The following is a 22,335-nucleotide window of genomic DNA, read 5'->3' as shown; positions in this document are numbered from 1 at the left end:
TGTGCCGAATTTCACCGCTATTGATGCTTCTCTTAGCCAGTTATGGTCGATAAATTCATTTTCTGAAGGGGACTTTATATGGGGGGTAGGGTCAATTATGAGCCTATCTTTATAAAATTTTAGAAAGAGATTTAGGTTCCCCTGAAACATGTTTGTGCCGAATTTCACCGCTATTGGTTCTTCCGCTATTCTTCACCGCTATTCTTTATCTTATGAGCGATAAAGTCATTTTTGAAGGGGACTTTATATGGGGGGTAGGTTCAATTATGGACCGATCCTTATAAAATTTTACAGAGAGATTTAGGTTCCCATAAAACATGTTTGTGCCGAATTTCACCGCTATTGATGCTTCTCTTAGCCAGTTATGAGCGATAAAGTCATTTTCTGAAGGGGACTTTATATGGGGGGTAGGGTCAATTATGAGCCTATCCTTATAAAATTTTAAAAACAGATTTAGGTTCCCATAAAACATATTTGTGCCGAATTTCACCGCTATTGGATCTTCCCTTAGCAAGTTATGAGCGATAAACTAATTTTCTGAAGGGGACTTTATATGGGGGGTAGGGTCAATTATAGACCGATCCCTATAAAATTTTACAGAGAGATTTACGTTCCCATAAAACATGTTTGTGCCGAATTTCACCGCTATTGATGCTTTTCTTAGGCAGTTATGAGCGATAAAGTCATTTTCTGAAGGGGACTTTATATGGGGGGTAGGGTCAATTATGGACCGATCCTTATAAAATTCTACGAAGAGATTTAGGTTCCCATAAAACATATTTGTGCCAAATTTCACCGCTATTGGTTCTTTCCTTAGCTAGTTATGAGCGATAAAGTCATTTTCTAAAGGGGGCCTTATATGGGGGCTAGGCGAAATTGTGGACCGATATTGCCCATTTTCAATACCAAACAAACTGCATTAACTAGAAGTATCTGTGCAAAATTTCAGCTCGCTAGCTGCTTCCATTTGGACTCTATCGTGTTTTCAACAGACAGACAGACAGACAGACAGACAGACAGACAGACGGACAGACGGACAGACGGACGGACATGGCTAGATCGTCTTAGAATCTTATAAGGACCCAGAATATATATACTTTTATGGGTCTTAGACGAATATTTCAATGTGTTACAAACGGAATGACAAAAACAATATACCCCCCATCTTTTTTGATGGTGGGTATAAAAACATAAAGCAATTCAAAGTAAATATTTATTTAACTATGTTTGTATGTTTTTGTGTGAGAACGAATCTTTATTAAAATGTCTATAAATACAAATTATATTATTGTTATGGGTACAAGTATAAAATTTAAGGATTTTTCTAGTTAAACTGTAACCAAAACGAGCCATAACTAAAGAACCACAATCATTATGGAATTTTTGGTAGTTTATATTTATGAACATAGTTAAAAACGATTGTGTGTGTCTATCTATGTATATACATACATGTATGTTTGTGTGTAGATTTGTGTGGTGGTAAATACATGTTTATTTGATAAAGTTAATCCTTTAAATGTAACATTTTGATGAAATTCATTAAAGAATCGTTTTAAATTTTAATTTTCATTAAATTACAACAAGGAAAACCACTGAGGAAACATAATAAATACATACAAATATGTTTTTATTTATGTATGTATGTGTGTGTAAAAATAGTTTTGACTGAAATTGGTTAACCAAACTAGTCTACAGAAGTGTATGTAGTTATGTATGTATGTATATTCATCCAACCATTCTCATTAGAGGTGCCCTTAAAAACTAGTTTTGCTTTAGATGTATAAATATTATATAGTTCTTTAGTCCTTATAAAAAAAATTACTTGTATACATTTTTAGTTTCATCAATAAATTTGTACTTGTTATTAAATAGAAATTTATTGATACATATGTAAGTATCCGAATTTGTAGGTTTCTCTCTTACAAAAATTTAGGCAATTTTTGACATTTTTAATATAATAATATGTTATACGAATACAAAGCAAACCTACTTTTTAAGGAGCACTCTAATGTACATACATGTATACATATATGTAAATATACATAGGTAGTGCGGGAAGTGAATGTCCTGAATACAAGTAAGAATATACATATATATGTACAAAGTACATACATACATATGTTTGTATATATTCCAGCACATAAACTTACTAACTATATCAGAATTTATAAATACATAGTATGTGCGTCCGTATATAATGTTGGTTGTTGACTTTAATTGCTACCTACTACCACAATTCCCTCTAACACCAGCAGGAAACGACAAACGAAAGAAACAAGAAATAGAACTGAACAGAGTAGAACAAGCACTCCAACTTTAAACATTCATATCAATACTCGCAAACGACAAAAAGTCACACAAACGAACGTTAAAATGTTGGAATGTTCGCCAACTAAACAGAAAAACTAAAAAATCCATACTTATGAAAGTATTCATTCACTCGTAGAAGTAAAAATTTTTTATATAGCAATGCACCCTTCCTTATTTGTTTACACATTCTAAACTTACAGACGACTTACACAATATTCTCATCATCATATTATTATTATATATGTACATACATGTACATACATATGTATGTATGTATATGAACAAACTAAAATACATACATAGAAATATACAATATATGTGACTGTGTATTTGTATAAATTAAACATAAAAACGGATACTTTAGATTTTTTATAGAGATGAACAAAAAACACAAAACAGGATTTTTAATGTGTTGCCATGTGTATATATGATTGTTTGGAAAATATGTATGTAAGTAGCATCAAAGCTTTGCTTGTGGTGATATTAACATTACATACATATTTACACACATTTTACTACCCCGGACGTTTCTTGGACCCATCAAAGTGTATTTTTTGTCTGAGATTTTTTCTCTTGCTTTGTTTTTCATTATACATATCATTCTTTCTTACGGTGGTCATGTATGATGTCGTAGAAGAACATTACATCTCAGTCGTGTTTTATGGTTGTACAACTGGTATTTATATAATTTGCTACATTATACTATTATTGATGGACTCTTAAGGATTATAAGTAATTGATTTAATTTCTCATCTTGAAAAGTATATAATAAAAAAAAAAACTCAGAACAATATTATATAAATCTTAATACAATTGAAATTATATCAGAGATTTCATACACAAATAATTACTAGATGCACCCCGACTTTAGAAGCAGAACAAACAAGGAAGTATATATTTAAAGTTACAAAGTCGATATATTTTTAAAATCTGTTCCGATTTATATTGAAAAAATATTTTATTTTTTATAAAAATTGGCGTAACCTGCTATAACTAAAATTTTCGTAGATGTCACAAAATGGAATGGATATAGTGGCACGATTTCTGGCTAAATATATTGAGTGAGCGTAGTTAACTTTTTCTGACTTAAAAATCGGTGTCACAGCTGGAAGCAGGTCTATCTATATGTAAGTGCCTTAAAAAATTATAACTTTTTTCATACCCCAAATTTTTTTATTTAACGATGTAAACAAAGAGACATTTCTGAATAATGTTTATTGGGGCATCATAGCGTCCATGTTGCGTAACAATTGCGTGAAAAACTGTTTGTTATTCTAGCTATATATTTATTAAAATTTTATTTTACTATACTTTGCTGAATTGCAAAAAAGCCCCCCAAAAATATACATATTTTTTTAATAAAAAATGTGTATTATATCCCTTTTTTTATCGCTTACAATGATGGTTGTCGATTTTGGAAATATTTTTTACACATCGATTGTATGTAGAAGACATTGTAAACAGACATTTTTACAAACGACCATATAAACTTCTATTTTTTTACTTCAATAAAATGTAAAAGAAAACGAACAAGAGATAGAAAAAATACGACAAAAGTGCCATAAAAAATATGAATAAATATATTTTTGTTTTCTCTACTTTGTGCGTTGAATGACAGTTGTTATGTGTATCTTGATATATCCCATAAACATAATCCAGCTTTCAAAATTCTCCTACTCATCATTCTTTTCTAATACGTATAAATATCCCAACCCATACATTTACAATACAATGTATGTACAAAAAAAATCGAAATGAAACGAAAAAAGTTTAACATGTTTTTAAGCAATTTGTTGTTGTCGTTTTCGTTCGATATTTTTGGTCGTTAGTTGGCTCGTTCAATTTGTTTTTGCTGTTGTTCTCGGCTTAATCTACGTTGGTTGCTTTAACATTTGATATGCATAAATATTGAGTTATGGTCTTCCTCATGTTGTTGCTGTTGTTTATAACATGCTTGCTCACATAGACATTCCTGCAGTTCGTGATGACTGTCTCGAACTACTGATTTCATCTATTATTTAGGGTTAAAGTTAAAGAATTAATTCTGTGATAATTATTACACTGCACATTACAACTATGTATCTGCAATATTTTACTTTTTTAAATAAACAGTTCATGTGTTTCGATTTGCACGAAATCATAAAAAAGTTAAATCAATTGTGTGAGAATATACTATCAAAAAAGGAATACATTGACTTCTTGTAAAACTGCTGTCATACGTTTACTCACATCTACAAATGAAATTCCAACTTCATTTAAATTTTTTACAATGTTGAATCATGTTCAAAAGTATTACAAAAAGATGTGAAAAGTTTTTTTTAGCAATGGAACCAAATGAAAGGAAATGTGTAAATGTATGTACACTAACTCACAAGAAAGTTAGAAATAAGTTCCTTTTTTTTGCTGGCAAATAACTTTAAATGACTTTAGAAAAAAAAATAAAAATATGAATCTATCTTTATCAAACAAATATTATTTTCTTTAATACAACATTGATGGCTTCTGTTTTGTAAAACAAATATATTTTGTACCCTACATAAAACAGACTGGTAATCACCCTTTATACATATATATTCACATACATATTTAGTGCTGCTTTAAGTCGGAGCATTCTTTTAATATTTTGGCATTCTTGATACAGAAAGTTCAAAGGTTACAAACATGTAAAAAGAGAAAAAATTGTTGATAAAAGAAAATTTGCGTAATTTCTGTTTAGATGCGGGTAAAGTTTTCCAGTTTTTAATTTTGTTTTTTGTATTATACTTTCTTCAGACTGTCGTTGTTGTTAGTAGCCAAAACATTATCTGCAAATCATCATAAATATCAATGTAAAGGAAATGTTAACAATTTAAATTTAATATTTATGTACGATAGCGAATGGGTATAAATATATGTATGTATATATTAGACCGAATCACAAGAAACGATGCTTGATTTAGCCTTCTCAATATACAAATGTATAGGTTGTTATGTCATAAGATTGTTTAAAAAATATATATACATATATATTCCAAAGGAGACACGACTTTACATTTTTAAATGATTCCCTATATTTTATTTTATCAAACGATATTGTTAAAACAATACAGAAATTTTACTATATTTGAATTCGGTTCGGCTCATGGCACATTCCTAGAAAAAATACATACATATTTTGGGAATCATTATAAAACAATCGAAGGTAAATTTTGAGAGATGTAATAAAATCACGAATTTGCTTTTCATACACAGAGAGTCGGTCTAATATATACATATGTATTTGTATATACATACATATGTATACATATTTACAAACAAATAATTTTCTACCGAATTTAAATTATTTAGTAATGCGTAAGTTGTATGTATAATAAGCATTTTTATAATAATCAATATTCAAGAAAATTTTTATTTAAAATTTAAATGTGTTTATTTATAATAAAAGTTTCGGAATTTATTTTTTATACATACATACGTAATGTATATTTTTATAGAGCATTTTAATGTTTCATAGAAAAGGGTCAACTCAACTCAAAAAATCGATTTGGATGAAATTTGCTCCATGGTTAGTACCATTGGATAGTAGGCCAGACACATATTTTCAGCTCTATCGGTCAAGAACTGCCGATGTTCGAGGGGGTAAAAGTTGGACATTTCGGTCATACAGGGTAAAAATTTCAAAAATCTGATTCTGAAAAATTTGACAAATTTAAAAATTCCAAGAAATATGAAAAGTCATAAGAACTCTAAGCATTACAACAAATTATTTTATTTGTAAAAGTGTATAAATTTGTCTTTCGAAAAATTTTATTGTTAAATTTAGCAAATATTGTGTTTTACTGTGCTTTGAATATAACATGAATATAAATCCATGATCCCAGTCAGACTGTAATTTAAACCTCAATATAAACCCCATGTTAAACACTATGGACGGACATAGTCTCGTACAGTTTCTGTTTACCAGCTTCAAGCTGTTTTAAACAATGATGATAATGTCGGTGTACTCTCTGATTTGTCTTGTTTAATTAGTTAGCAAAACTTTAAATATGTAACTATGTATAGCAAGAAAACCCTCTCTTATGTCGCTAATAAATATTTAATGCATTTTGTGTAACAAATACAAACAGATTTTTATATTGGGGTTGTTACTCGATTCAAACATTTAAAAACCCGTAAATGTTTATTGTCTTTATCATTTTATTCATAAAAACACAGACGTACATAATAATATTCATACATACATACGTATGGATCTATGTATAGTCACACATTTCTATATTTTTACATTTACACAAATGTTTTTTTATGTAGCCATTTTTAAACGAAGCCAGACTGACTGACAGACGACAGACAGTTAGATGGATAGACAATGAAGAAAACAATACGGAATTACTGACTCAGAGGTAAATACTTTTTCACTCACCTGCACAAACACAATGACAATTATGGAATATTATAAAGAGATCTGGTTTTCCATTATGAATTTGCACAAATATACAAACAAATTTATCAGGTATGGGACTGAATGCTGTTAAAAAATATTCAGACTGCGGAAGTTTTTTCATATTTACCAATTAGCCTAAACCAGTTTTAATATTTTAACTTTAACGAAATCAGGAATTAGGTTTTGAGCTGCTGAAATTGGTTAATTATAGTAAAAATATAAGTGCTATTGTTATTTTAAAAGCAATAAGTTCTAATTGAGACTTGTTGTATGCATGTGTTTGTATTGTAATAATATTTAATATTTATCTAATGTAAAATGAAGAAACTGTACTTACAATCTTTCCGCAAGACGGTGCATTGCCTACAAATGGCAGCCTTGCGCCAATATGACTTCTGCTCCCCTGTTTGCCAACCAAACGACCGTGTAAGTCGCCAACCCGCCTCCAACGCCGCCTACCTCTGCCACATGAAGTAGGTAAGCGTTTACTGTTAAGCGGTATCGTATAAAATTCTGCACAATCCTGGTGTTGAATAAATTCCGATATTAAACGAAAATAAAGCACGACACAAAGATTTTTGACTCGTTTACAACGAACTGCGAAACGCGTTATTTCTATTTTATCTTTTAGTTATTTGGACCTTCAAAGTCCAGATGTGTTTACCACTTCTCGTTTTATGTTGTCGCAGTGTTTATTATAAAGATTGCATTAAGTCGAATTTATTGTACGAACAGATTGTTGTTGCTGTTGCTGCAGATAATGTTTGTATCTTATATAATTTTGTTATTATTATTTTTTTTGGCTAATAGTATATAGTGTTGATGTTATTGGTAGTTGTACAATTTACAATTTAAAAATAGTGCAATTCCATCATTTTAAAATTCCTTTTTATGTCACTCAACTGACAGATGAGATTTTCAATGCTCTGTGACAGTTGACTAAAATGACAGTACTGTGGTAATAATGATGCTTAAAGTTACTATTGTTGTAATAGTAGTAAGTAGTAGTAGTGGTGGTGGTTAGTTGTGGTGCTTGCTAGTGCTCGTGGTGGTTATATTTGTATTGTTTGCTTTTATTTTTGTTCTTATTTAATTTTTTTTATCAAGTTTTTATAGTTATTTTTTTTTTTTGTATTGTTGTTTATTATTTTTTTTTGCGTTTAGTATTAGATGGCTTTAAATGGCATCTAAACAATGGTCTAGCCCCGCCTTTGCAACTTACTTGTACGCTGTGTTTTGTATTTTTTATGCTGTATGCATAACAGTGTTCCCTGCGGAAAATTTCAATGCTGCTCTTCGCAGATAAACCAGCATTATAAATGCAACATACAAAAACTTTTCACTGAATCAAATTGTAGTCGAAGCTGCAACTACATACAAAACAGAGACCGAATGGTGTATTTTTCGCAATGGCATGAATGTCATTTTTATTTTATTGGCAGTAGTGTAGTGAGAGTTTCATGTCTGCCCAACTAACTGTCAGTCTGTCTGTCTATTGTTGAATATGTTAGTATGTGTGGCTGCGATTGTACTTTGTTTTCTTTCTTTGTGGCGGTAAGAAAAAAATGTCGAATTTGTTCTGGTATTTCTGATGGGAAAACAGCAGTACAGAAGTTTAAAATCTTTTGGTTTAAGTATAGTTGTAGTTTTAGTTTTGTTACTGCTTTTGGATAAAGGTTTGTAAAATGTTGCACTTAAAAAAATAACACTTTTTTATTCTTTCATCATAAACGCTCCTTTATACAAATCCGTTAACTCTGCTGCACAACGTGCCATTATTAATGCCGCAATGTTGATTTAAATGCAGTCTTTTCGTAAAATTGAGCACAAAATGTATTTGTAGTGCTGTTCGCCTACTTTCGCACATACACACAGAATAAGATGAATGAGGAAAACAGAAACTGTATCATTCGCCCGTAATTTCAAAGAACTATAAAAAATGTAAACTCGTTTCACATCTCTATTTCCATATTCTTTATTAAAAACAAATAGACGAATTCACGTTACGTTACGATGTGGTACAGCACAGCAAAGTATAGAACAGTGAAATACTGACACACAATGATACCGGCTGTAAAGGAAAAAAAAACAGATAAATTAAAATTATTGAAAGTTTATTTCAAAAATATACAAATATATGTATGTATGGTTTTAATGAAATACTTATGCCCATTATATCAACATCCGATTATCATTTAACCGGTAGATACTCTGATGGTTAAAATCATTTTTGTATGAAAACTGTCAACTGTTACAATTAAAAATAACCAGACATTGAGAAAATGATAATTAGTCGTATAGAATTCTTAGTTGCAAAAGACAATAAAATACATATTAAGAATTGTTATAATAATACAAGTAGTCCATTCGTTTTTGGTTGTTCTACAATGATACTTTCATGTTCAAACTCTTTGAATACTATTGAAAAAAACATTAATTGCATATTGTTACTAACACATATTTTGAGTTATGTACTTTTTGAACTAAAGTTACTTTTAAATCTATCAATTATTTGATGAAATTAGCGTGACCACCAACAAATCAAATATATGTATTTATTTTTGAAGTTATCACTTTAGAACATTTTTTTTTACACTATTTTAAATTTTTCAATAAATACAACGTATTTTAACACAAACTTTTAATTAGATACTGCTGATTTTTTCAATGTTTTATATAGCGAGTGACGAATTATAATTTCATACAAAATCCACCGACACTCATATTATCGGATGTTGCAGCAAGAAACAAGAAAGAGCAAACATAGTTTTGATCAGTTCGAGAGTATTTGATAATTTTTTTGGTAGCATTAATTAATTTAAATGATTTTATTTAATTTTAAAATCAGTACAATAAATTTTTAAGTTTTAATAATTTCTGTTTTGGTACATATTTAATTTTCTTCATTGCAATTCCTGCCAAAAAAAACTTTATGTAGCAAGTGTACATACATACATACATATTATCTGTATCCGCTCTATTATTCTTTGTTGACACCCATTTTGAAATACTGCCAAAAATAAAACTAAAACTACAACATTAAGTCTGATAAATTTTCCAACATATACATAAATAACAGGAATAAATATATATATGTATGTATGTATATAAAACATGTAGAATTGCAACAAAATAATAAAAAAAAATTAAGAAAACTAATGACAAAATCGTTGTTGGTCTTATGTATAATAATACTTGTTTTATACATATACATACATATGTTTGTTTAAATAATGTTTTCTATAAATGTTTGCAGTTCGATTTAGGTATTTACAAGAAGAAGTTAGTTTAAAGAAGGATGTATATATGTTACATCAGATCCGAAGAAATACACATAGCACACTATTAGACCTGTTTTGCAATCCTTTTCCAGAGTGTGTAGTGGGAATCAAATCAATGATCTCCGTACTCCGTAAAAAGCGAACATGTCACTTAACATGTCCAAAATTCTCGAGTATTTATCAATAGATTTAAATCAATTTGCTAAAACAACATTTATTCAATATTTGTCACTTCCTAGGCTAATGCCATATTAATGAGGTGTTATAATTATAAAAAAATCACCATGGAATAGTTTTGTGTCAGTTCCTTTAAACCAATCAGGAGATAAGTCTAGTTTTCACCTAACACACTTCTGTACTTTTTGTAATAATATTATTTTCACATATCATGGGACAGGTACTTTTGGGTCAATTGCTTTGGATCAATTTTACATTGTGAAATTGGTTTTTTATTAAAGACACCTGTACCGCAATTCTGTAATTTTTTAATTTTAACTACCGATATCGTAAAGTAACGACAAATATCGGTTGCATTAACGAATTTTCAATTCTCTAACTTTTTAACTACCTTCGAATATTTTAACGACAAAGATCGGAAAAATATGAGATTTTTAACGTGACCTTTTTATTTGTCGTTACATTGCCGTTACTTTTCCTTAACTAATAATTTCGTTTAACGAAAAAAAAACTGTGAAATAAAATTTAGAATACCACATAACGACAATTATTGTTAACTTACGAATTTTTACTATTTAACGACAAATATTTGTAGTTAAAAAGTTACTGAATTGCGGTACGGTACGTATACGTGTTAATGATTTATTGATATTACAAATATTAAGTATACGCACAATTAAGAGAAGCACTTGATACATATATTTTTTTAACACGTAAAATATCGAATTTTTTAAAGTTTTTTGCGATATTGATCTAGATGATGAAGTTTTCTTTAATTTTATATTGTGTCAACGTTTGTTATAACAAGAGCTACAACTTTGAGAGTAAAATTACGAACGGTTTGTAAGATATAAATCTGAGAAAACTATAATTTTTTCCAAAAATTACATCGAGGCCCACAATCTTTGGGGGCCAATGAAAAAGTGCATATACCAATATCTAAATTTCCCTACATTTGACACATTTTTATTTGATTCTAACAGTAATCAAATAGCTGATTATGATAAAAAAGAGATGACGCTAATTAGTTTATAACTCGTGAGGTGATTAAAAATTGAAATGGAATCAAATCACGTTTAAATGAAATACATCATACTTGAAATTTTTAATGGTGAATCAATCTGTTCTTAGTTAGGGGTTGAATACGAATGAGAGCTTGAATTACTAAAATAGTATTATATTAACATAAAAAATAATCGCCAAGTTTTCCTATCACTTTATTTGTTGATCGCTTTAGTAAAAATCGTTACTATATAACATTACATAGAACCACTAAAATCATATTAGGTGTCATTAACGTGAGGTGGACGAAAATCCTTCTTAGAATAAATAATCTCGATTTTAGTATGATAACGTGTATTCTTAGTGGACAAATGGATTGGACGAATGGATTCAGCCATACATACATATGTACATACATATGTGTGGCATGAAGGGAGAATAGTAAAATGCTGGAATACTTTATCTGTCATTGCCAGGCTTTCGTCGAAATTATATCCGATGTTATTCCAAAATTCTGAGCAACTACGTCCAAGAATTTAGGACGTGATGTGACAAAAGTGAACTTATATATACATATATAAAAACAAGTAAGAAATTATAGTCGAACGTGGCCGACCATATAATACCCTACACCAGTTAAGAGAATGAAATGTGACTTGTTTTTCATGATAAATTATTTAAATTAAATGCTACCTTGTCTCCGATATATTTAAGCTTTGATGAAAAACAAATTTTATGAAAGAGCCTTTATATTGGGGCTGGGGAAAAATGTGGACCGCCTCAAAAGAAGTGGTATTTTGAGTGAACTTCGACGAAATTCGATACAAACTTTCTTTACAGATATTATTCTTTAGATATCTTTGACTAAACGACGTTTTTCAATACAATTAAACTTATATTATTTTAAATAAAATATTGTCCAACAATTGGCGACTAAAACGATTGAATATTTTAGAAAACATACAATATCAAATTTAATGTTTGCTGAAAAAATCTTAAAAATATTAATTTTAAACCGGGTGTATAATTAATTTTCAATGGATTGAAAATGAAGTTTACTTTTCAGAAATTTATAAATTTTTAATCAAATAAGAAATTTATTAGAATCGGACAAACCGTTTAGAAACTAGAGAATTATTTCCATCCCTTCTTTTATTTCTATACCACTGTGAGTCATTCGAACTAAATTTAAGAAACTGGACAAATTGTACTGAGAATTTTCAACATTTTCAAATGATGGTAGTGAACTGAAGATACATTTTTTTCCAATATTCAGTACATTAAAAGGCATTAATCTCTTAATGATCTCTTATGATTTCTTATAATATTCGATAAAATTAGCAAATGAAGAATAATTTCTTAATATAATAATAATATACATTAATCGGTTATCAAACTTCTGGTTTGTGTAAATGTTATTAAGTAAATAGTAAAATGCTTATAACATTCAATGCCGATGTTCATAAAATTAAGTTTTTTTGCTTTATGACATTCTTGAAGTAAATGAGTGATATGTATAAACGTACATATGTCTGTCTTTATATTTTCAAAATATCTATTTGTTAGGGAGTAATTTTCGAAGAAGAAGCATTATTTTGAACATCCTGCCAGCGAACTCTTGGCGTCTATACAAAATGGAATAGATATGATACAATCGTTGTATGTTTGTAAGCAAAGAATAAAAAAACAAGAAATAACAAAAATAAAGAAATAAACAAAGAAATAATAATACAATGTGACCATGTAAAAAGACCGAGTAAATTTTGTAGTACAACTATGTATATGTATGTATCTATGTACATTTAAACATACATACGGTATTTGATTGTTAGTCCTTTACCATAACAATTTATGTACATAGATTTATGTATTATATGTGTGTAGTTATGTGTCTGTGCATGGACAAGACTATGTGATTCTATAATGTAGACTTTAGTCGCCATTATATGAATGACGCCGTCTCTCTACCATCTATTACAGCAAAACACACATTACACTACACTTGACTACAACATACATAAAATCTCGTCATACAACTCGAGCATATTGCAATAGTGGTAAAATTGCAGAAAATACTAGCAACAGCAGCAGCAACAACGGCAACATGCAAAGTGTCTACACAATAGTCTACATTTTGGGTTGATGACGTTGACAATCCATAAAGTTCGTTGGCAGTGGCAAAAAGTAAGAAAATTAAAGAAAAATCTCAATATACCAGTTAAATTTTATTTAACTACAACTACAATACAATTAACACTATACAGTATTGTTCACTGTGAACAAGGAGACTACTGAATAAATAAAATACATAACAAATACATATGTACATTTCTATGAATCGAATACATTTTCGCAAAGAAATTAAAGTATATATAGTGTAATTTGAGATTTTTAAAGATTACAAAATTTATTCAGCATCAACAAATAGCAAGTTATATTGTGTGATTTTATTTCTAATATTGTGTTTTTTATAGTATTTATTTTCTTAACATTTTCATTTCATTCTTGTTTCGTTTTATTTGAAATGTTGAACTCTTAGGAATTGAATATAAAATACTAGTGATATGAAAACAAAATCATAATAATAAAACAAAACAGAATAGAATAGAATACAACACGGTACGACACAACTCAGCACAACATAAATGAAAATAGAAATAGGAAACAAAAGAACTTGTCAGGTATTGTTTTCTATTTTTATATGACCATTGTTAAGTCATCCATTGCAATACGACTATAGTTGTTTTTTATTTCTTTCTTTAAAACATTTTATTTTCTTATTTTTATGTTATTTTTCATACAAAAAAATACGTTTTTTTCATCACTACTCACACCAAAAACCATCAATTGTTCTGTCATGTTTATTATTATTATTTTTTTGTTGGCTTTTTATTATTATGGTCTGTGTTTTGCTGGTTTCAAATTGTCGCTGTCGACGATGATGATGCTGATTTTCGTATTTCAAGTAAAAATAAAACGAAAAAACTACGGTTCATTGGAACACATACAAACAATCTCTGCGGCTTTCATAATAAAGGACAAAAGACATGCTGCAAATTTATTGGACATATCTCAAAATATACTAGTACAACACACCAATAGCGACATGGCAACTACAATAAAATGACTTACTTGTTTTCTTTACATATTTTCCCAAGTAGAAAATCAGAGAAATCGAAACATTTCAATCAAATGGCTAATAAAAACGTTCGGGCAATTAGAGTTGAAATCGATGATAAACATTTTTGACAAATAACAAAAAAGATTCAATAATACAATCAACAATACAAATATAACAATAAAACTTTAAATAAACCATCTGCATTAAGGGGTTTTCCGGAAAATGTTGAACAAATTTTGAATTTAACTTTTTTCGTAAAACAATCATTACACACATAAAATACATCAGCTTAACAAGGATTAAAAACTTTTGTGATGCACATTTGTGCAATAGGGTGACATTAATTTTAGTTTTTAAAAATAAAGATTATGACTGTAGTTAAATTTGTTTGATCTCTTATTTCTTACAAAGGGATCAAAAGGCATAAAACTAATGCAAAAAATTATGTACATATGTTTGTATGTACATACCAATTTGGATTTTATAATTATTCATTTAAAAAACCCTGTAGGTGTCATCTTAATTGACATATTTTATATGTTTATACAGTATGTCTCTACACATACATACATATGTATGCATTTACTTGTTATACTCGATTATTAAAAATTGAAAATGGTTCAAAAACAAACTCGAGTGTTTGCGGCCAATGTTAGAAAATGAAAAAAAAAAAAACTTTAGTTAAGTGGTTTCCAAGTGTTGGTTGGTGTTTCATAAACATTGAAAAAACAACAACGTCTTCACCAGTCAAAATATTTACCAACTTATCTTCAGGTTTCTATTACGGAAAAAAACTCTTCAGATGAAGATAAAACTATACGTATCTGTTATTTTAAGAAGTATCAATATGTAATTGACAATTGATGGACCAGAAAAAAACAACGAAAACAAAAGCAAAAGAAGTCTTTGTCAAGAGCTTTTCTTGTTGTTTCTTTTTCAACAGCCCAATAAAATTGCTCAATAAGGCAACACATACAGAGAAAAAACTACATTTTTGTAAACAATAAACAGACAATAGCAACGACAAAATACGGACGGGTAGACATTGTGGCATACAATACACCAACTACGAGTATCCTTAACAAAAACAACACTACTATTCACTGCCACTCAGTACAAATGAAAACACACACACGCACATGCTCACTCGGAGACACGGACACACATTAAAACAAAACACGCATTTACTCACAGGGGATACAACAAACAAACAACAATCGATACATGTTGTTAGATGAACATTTCGAGTACCTTTTTTTTCATTTCTTCCTTTTTTATTATCCATTTGCTTTTTCTACTCTTGTATTCTTCCTATACACACGAAGAACAATGGATAACGAAACTGTGAGTGAAAAAACCAAATAACAAAACAAAATCCAACAACAACAAATGTCTAGAAGAATTAGAAACGTTGTAAATGAAACGAAAAAAATAAAATAAGGACACACACAAACGTGTACACACCAATACATGCACATAATCAAATATGAAAATTGAGAAAGATAAAAAATTAATTTGTCTAAAGGAAAATTTAGAAAAAGAAAAAAAATCAAAAAATAATCAAAAAGTATACCGAGACCTGTAGAAGAGTAGCAGTGACACATGATTTTCTATTAAAATAAAAAATTAAAAACAGCTGAACAAGTAATTCCTATCGATGGGAAGGAATAACTCTCTAATAAAACGAAGTCAACAAATTTTTTTGAATGTTGGGAATACAATAAATTTGTCTCCATAATTTGTTTGATTGTATATTCTGTCTTGTTTTTTTAATTAAGAGCTCCAGATTCGTTTAACTAAAAAATGCAACAATTAATATTACATATCAATCATACGCACCCACAACCAAAAATCTATGGGTGTAATTCAAAATCATTTATCAAAAACTTATAGAACAAACTTTGTATGAAAATTTGTTTTATTATGAATAGTTCCTAAAATAGTTAAAAATTTAATAAAATAGAACTCTTATAATAATAATGGATTATTTTTTCTTTTCTCGGGTTGCAGAACATACATTTTTTATACATATATATTTTTAGATTACAGGCAGTTGTAGAAATGTTTAATTTTAGTTTTTCTTAACTGTTGTTGTTTGATTTCTTTTCCAAAAAAAAAACAAAGAAAAACCTGACGGCAGTAACGGTTGTATTTTAATTTTATTTTATTTTCTTTTATTGATTATTAAGCATCATCAATGGTCTGCGTTTGGCTTACAAAAATATGTAACTATATTACTATTATTTTTATATTTGTTGTTTAATTTTTTTCTTTTCTATTCAAACATGTTATTTTTTATTGACTTTTTGTCGTTTTCTTGGCACCAAGCAAATCCACTTTATTTATTTGTATACATGTATGTAAGTATATATTTTTATTTTTACATACATATACGATATACATATCTATTTATCCGAATAAATTTATATTTTTTCTTAGCTATTCTTAGAAATTTCCATTGACTATATTCTTTTCTTTTTTTGGGTTTTTATGCCTTATTGGACTTTCTTTTCACTTTAATACAAAATATTTGTACACTCATTTATTAAAATTTATTTAATTTTTTATGTGAATTATCATTATTCTTTTCTTTTTTTCTTGCTTTTAATTATAATAAAAAAATCTTCTTCGGCACACTTAGTACACGCAACGTTTAACCAAAACGTTTTCTTCAACCCGCGGGCTCTGAGGCAACTACTGGCAGCTTGCGTATGGAGCATATAGGATTTCGTATCAGCATTGGGATTTCCATCCTCTTCCAAACAACATTCTCAACTACAAGCGACATTCTACAAAAGCTACAAATGAGGTTAATAACAAAAGAGTTCATTCTCAGCAGTCCTTTGTCCGTTCTCAGTTTAACAGAATCATATGAAACGCACCCATAGGGATGCTGGCGCACATATTATCCAGGTCTTTGCCGTGCGCCAATTCTCTAATAAGTTTATCACTGTTGTGTTTATTTCAGTAGTTGTTATTGTTTTCATCTCATAAAAATCATCTCTTCTAAATACATATATACACAGTTACATACTACAAGTGTATCTGATGTATGTAGAAGTAGTAGTTGTTCTCGTATTTAAGTTTTGTTTTTGTTATATTAGGGTGCCATGTGTGTATTTTTGGAGTATTTTGTCGTAGACTTTGTGTTGAATTGTTTTTTAGTTTTTTTCTTCTGTAATATACTCATACACATACATGCATACATATGTATACTTTTTGTAATTTAGGTTAAAAAGTATATGGTACTAACGCCCTTTTTCGAGAGGTCATTCAGTTATTATGATTATTATTTATACAAATATGTAGACAATTCTTGTTCAAAATAAAATACAAATATTATTTATAAAAATTTGAATATTTTGGAAAAGTGAAGAGCTTTGAATTTTCTTATTTCGTAATCAATATCAGATTTAAACAATGTGTAAGAATATGCTAAAATTTCAGAAACACTCCTTTTAGATCAATTCAAATTGATCTTAATATTTCAATCTTTGAACTCATAATATGCTCTTTAATTGTATCTTCGTACTCATTTTGTTTACTTTTGGTAGTAAACATGAAAGAAAAATATTTCTCCCACACATACGACGAAAGAGCATTAATAGTAATGTTGACAGTTCTTAATATCACATTTGCTCCAGAAATGAGGAAAACATACAAATCAGATGTTAAAATAGGGCGTATTACCCATACGAAATGGAATAAAACGAAGTAAAAAAGAAAAGAAAATTAAAAAAGGGCAGAATAAAACAGTATTAAACACAAATAAAACATAAAAACGAGATGGAAATGTACATTGTTGAAGTGATTGGAGATTTTTCTCAAATACACCAACTTTTCGCTCTTGGTCTTAATTCTGCTTCTCTTACTCCATTTTATTTTATTTTTCTTCACAATTTTTCGTATACAATTACAATTTTATCCTCTAAATACTGCTGAGCGCAATAAATTGTATTGCAGCAACAAAATCAACGGAAACGGAGACTAAGCAAAAGATAACTGTGCAGACACACGTACAAACAAGCACATGTAAACAAACATAGCAGGATTGTGTTAGTGCGTATGTGAGTGTCTGTGTTTAATTTTTGGTTGAACCCAGCTAATAATTTACATACAGGGCGTGGATGCTGTACATGTGAGTTCGAATTATGCTCGCTCAATTTTTGTAGCTAAAGAATGTAGCAAGGAATGGAAGTGTATAAAGAAATAAATAAAATTCCGGTGCTCACACAGAAAAAGGATGAAAAAGAGACAGTAAGTAAAACTGAGTAAAACACGAGTATAAGTAATACACATTCTACAGAAATCTAGCTCATACTGTTCATTTTCTTCAGTGTACGCACAATTATGGTTTTCAGACATTCCTTTATACAAATAAACACACAAACATACCTACATACATATGTATATATTTATATATATTTGAAGTTTGTTTATTTCAAATTTGTCGGTTAATTTTTCTGTATTTCATCTTCTGTCATCTATTGTATTGTGTTGAGTCGAGTTTCGTTTTTGCAATTTCGTATGAATGAATTTTTTTATACACATTTATGTGATTGTGAATATATGTATGTACATTTATGTTGTATTTATGTATGTTGTTGTATGTACATATATTGGAACAAATGTAGCAGTGAATGAGTGTAAATGGATTTAATGTTTATTAAAATACCTAAAATACACAAAAGAAGGTTAAACAACAATTGTGAGGGAGATTTGATTTCCTTTTCACTTGTCTTTAAAGATTTTCTGTTAATTTTATATATGTCGCCCAAATATTTGATTAGGCACGGTATTCAAATAATAAATTAAAATTTATGCATTAACGAATTCCAGTTAAATTCACTTTTAAAATTTTAAAAAGTTTTTAGTTTTTACATAATTTTAATCATTAATTTCACAATTAAATCTAAGAAAACTGAAAAATGTTAATTTATACTTTTATTATAGTGTTTACTTAATTATAAATACCACAAACATAAACATGAGTGAAACGATATGAATTATAAGGTTATAAATTAATTTTATAGTATTATCCTCATTAGTATTTATTAATAAATCCTGGCACATATTTAAATTATGCAAGTTAGATTCCTATATATACCCTTCACCGTAGTGTATTTACAATTTTATTAGATTAGATAAAAATCGAAAAGTAACAGAAAAAAGTCCCCTTTTATAGATTTTTATTCAATCAGGGCGCTGTTTAATCCTATGCTCCTAGGTTTAATATTAAAAAAGATTCAAAAAGTTCCAATTGAATAACGAAAAAGTATCGACAAATTCACTCTTATAGATTTTCATTGCATTAGGTTATTATTGTCTGATTACATGTTTCTAGATTCAATATTGCATAAAAAGCAAAAATTAAAAGTAAAAGAACGAAAAAGTACCAAAAGTCTTTTCCCTTTCCTACAAATTTTCATTCAGTAAGGACCCTAATTTTATGTTTCTAGGTACCCTTTGAAGAACGAAAAAGTAAAAAAAGTTCCATTCCATTCCATGTTTAATTTAATTTTTCTGATTTAAAATTATAGAAAATTCAAAAAGTACCCTTTGAAAAAAGAAAAAGTATCAAAATGTATAATTTTATATGCATAATACTACGAAAGCTTTTCAATAGAGAACACGAATGTAATGTTTTACTCATGGTAATCAAGCTCTGTGAAAATTACAATTGGTTGACTAGACAAACGAACAACCATCATTATTAATTGAACAAATTTTGTTGCTTCTTATTTTTTGAAACAAGAACATGTGCAATAATCAATTTTTTTTATAGTGCAAACGCAAAGAATTACAACAAAATATAAACATATTCATACGGAACAAAAAAACATGGCAATTCATTGGTATCTAAATATAAGTATAAAGTTTGAAAATATGTGCTACGAGTTAGGCATTCTGTAGACGGATGGGGGGCACGCCATCCGTATTTATGGTTCTAAATTAACTAGTCACTCTAGAAACCGATGGTTAACTACGAACTACACTAAACTAACAAACTAAACAACTAAACACTAAAAACTAAACTAACGAACTACCTAACAACTAACTACAAACTAACTACTAACTACTAACTAACTACTAACTAACTACTACACAACTAACTAACTAAACAAAACTAACTAACTAACTAACTAACTAACTAACTAACTAACTAACTAACTAACTAACTAACTAACTAACTAACTAACTAACTAACTAACTAACTAACTAACTAACTAACTAACTAACTAACTAACTAACTAACTAACTAACTAACTAACTAACTAACTAACTAACTAACTAACTAACTAACTAACTAACTAACTAACTAACTAACTAACTAACTAACTAACTAACTAACTAACTAACTAACTAACTAACTAACTACTAACTAACTAACTAACTAACTAACTAACTAACTAACTAACTACTAACTAACTAACTAACTAACTAACTAACTACTACTAACTAACTAACTAACTAACTAACTAACTAACTAACTAACTAACTAACTAACTAACTAACTAACTAACTAACTAACTAACTAACTAACTAACTAACTAACTAACTAACTAACTAACTAACTAACTAACTAACTAACTAACTAACTAACTAACTAACTAACTAACTAACTAACTAACTAACTAACTAACTAACTAACTAACTAACTAACTAACTAACTAACTAACTAACTAACTAACTAACTAACTAACTAACTAACTAACTAACTAACTAACTAACTAACTATGTGAGACTACAGGCAACTCATTAAGTGACTGTTTTAGGAATTTGATACAAAAATAAAACAATCAAGGCTTTAACGATTATGATGAATTTCATTAAAAATCATGACTTTACAAGGTTTAGATAAATATTTATATACATATGTATTTACTACATACATTTAATATATCGATGGTTGGTAAATAGGTAGTTTCTTTTTTTTACACGTATATTTCAGCAATGTTTTTTTCATAGTTCAGTTTTAATTTTAATACTTTAATGAAGCATTAACAATAGCACTAGCACACACATTTGCACAAGTCCTGAAACCACCTGGGCCCTTTGAATGCATTTAGCAATCTTATACAAAATTCTGTTGCTACTTTACTGTTGTTAACCACACACAATCGTACTGCTACTATAGCAATGGTATGTGTAATGGTAAAAATAACAGCAAAAACAACAACAACGATGACGACGACGATATTAACAGCCTTTGAATGAAATGGAAAGTAATAGAAACACATACAAATGTATACTATTAAATATATTCACATATTCTAGTGAAATGCCTTTAAAACAAAAAGAGGAAGAGAGTGATTGTAAGAGAACAAACTAATGACTGTTGTGTTGTATTGTTTTTGTTGTTGATGTTGGTTGGTGAGCTGGTATGCTTTTGCTTACATATAGAAAACATTCCCACAAACAAACTAGCTAACTTTCATACAAATTCACATGCATACAACTTTTGAGCTCTACAAAGTATGCAATGGTTTTGGTTTCTGTATGTTTTTCATTGCCCGCAGCGGCACTTAACATTATTTTAATTGTATACATATGTATGTATATCTACATACATACATATATATGTATGTACATATGTGTATATATACATTTTGCATATTATAAATATATATATATATATATATATGTATGGCTGAGTAAGAGCGCGTTTTTTTACACAACTAATATTTTTATGTGTTAAGGCCAGCAAAACAGAAAAGCGAAAAAATAAATATAAAAAATGCAGGTCGTGTTTAAATATTTAATACACCTTTTCTCAAAGCACGAGGATGTATTTTACATACAAACATACATGTGTAGCACGTTCGAAACTCTCAAATAGGTAATAAAATCTATTTTTTTAGAAAAATATGTAAAAAAAAGCATAATAATTTGTAAGTAATAAAACAATTAATTAGTAATTTCTGTACTGACAAAAACACTGTTCACGTATGTAAATTTTTCATATAATTTTGAAACAATTTTATATTTAATGTCTTGGACACCTACATAATAAATATAAT

The 22,335-nt window shown here is 28.7% G+C and overlaps 1 protein-coding gene across 2 annotated transcripts in view; it reads right to left on the bottom strand.

Annotated features, from left to right (window-relative positions):
• LOC119601506 (acetylcholine receptor subunit alpha-like 1) overlaps positions 1 to 7,363 on the bottom strand; it is a 78,943-nt gene extending 71,580 nt beyond the window's left edge. Inside the window, exon 1 of one of the 2 annotated variants that reach the window (XR_005231239.1) lies at positions 7,071 to 7,193. The gene's annotated coding sequence lies outside the window, so the exon portion shown is untranslated. Of the gene's footprint in view, positions 1 to 7,070 lie in introns of both variants that reach the window. The other variant, XM_037952466.1, reaches the window with a different exon arrangement.
• Between the last annotated feature and the right edge of the window lie 14,972 nt (positions 7,364 to 22,335).

The sequence above is a fragment of the Lucilia sericata genome, unplaced genomic scaffold (genome assembly GCF_015586225.1).
Source record: "Lucilia sericata isolate MDLA Ls3-8-SP2 unplaced genomic scaffold, ASM1558622v1 Contig000172F_arrow, whole genome shotgun sequence".
Classification (NCBI taxonomy): domain Eukaryota; kingdom Metazoa; phylum Arthropoda; class Insecta; order Diptera; family Calliphoridae; genus Lucilia; species Lucilia sericata.
The sequence above is the reverse complement of the archived record's forward strand: the minus strand, read 5'-3'. Positions and strand labels throughout refer to the sequence as shown.